Here is a 981-nt window from a genome sequence, read left to right on the forward strand (position 1 = left end):
AAGCTTCACTGGATCGGCCCGCTGTGGATTCATATTTAAAAACTCAGAACGAATGTCCAAGACTTCACTGAGAGGTGCAAAAGACAACCTCCAACCCTTTATATGAATAGTTACAGACTGAGAGGAAGTGACATAATAGCGATTCTTTCTGGGTCCAGGCATGGGATACAAATGCGGAACTATCTCTTTCTGTGATGTCTTACTAGGGTGAAGTCTTAGTCAAAAATACACCTGTACTGACTAACATCCAATAGGACTTGGTGTGATAATACTAAAGGGATATTACATGTATGTATACATGGAAATTTTAAAAAACGATAAATGTGACAAAATGCAAATTCTGACTTTTGCTAAAGGGGACAAACTCGTTCCGTTCACCGCAGTAGTAAAAGAAAACTCAAATATTTAAGGTTCGTAACGTTTTTAGCAGAGAATACTGCACATGACTTTAGGAGCTGTTTATTATCACACAATATCTGTATATACATATCCCTAATATCCCTTTGTGTAGTTCACTACATCTAATTTATAATGTTAGAATATGTTCAGTATTCTGTGTATTTAATTTGATCTATTTATATGCAGTGTTATCATTGATATTGTTTCCTATCGACATTGTCACCAATCTGAAAAACTGTGGACGGCTTTTATAGAACGAAAGACAAACGAGAGACAAACACTTCAACATTCCTGAAAGCGCCTTTTTTAGTTCATTTGAACATTTTTGTATCAGCGATCAGTTTGGTGGAGACACAAAACCTGCGGACGAGGATTTGTGATCGAAAACCAAACGTTCTCTTTGTGTGAAAGTGCCAGAAATGAGTTTTCTGTTTGTTTGTTTGCCATGTACAGCCACATTTTCAGTATATTTTCACAGTAATATATTTATTGGTGCTGTTAAATATTAACATCCTTTTGTGTTTTTAGTATAACTATTAAACATATTTATTTTCAAATGATATTGTTTTTTATTAAAGCAAA

The sequence above is a fragment of the Sinocyclocheilus grahami genome, unplaced genomic scaffold, assembly GCF_001515645.1.
Source record: "Sinocyclocheilus grahami isolate Dianchi unplaced genomic scaffold, SAMN03320097.WGS_v1.1 scaffold943.1, whole genome shotgun sequence".
NCBI classification, from domain to species: Eukaryota; Metazoa; Chordata; class Actinopteri; order Cypriniformes; family Cyprinidae; genus Sinocyclocheilus; species Sinocyclocheilus grahami.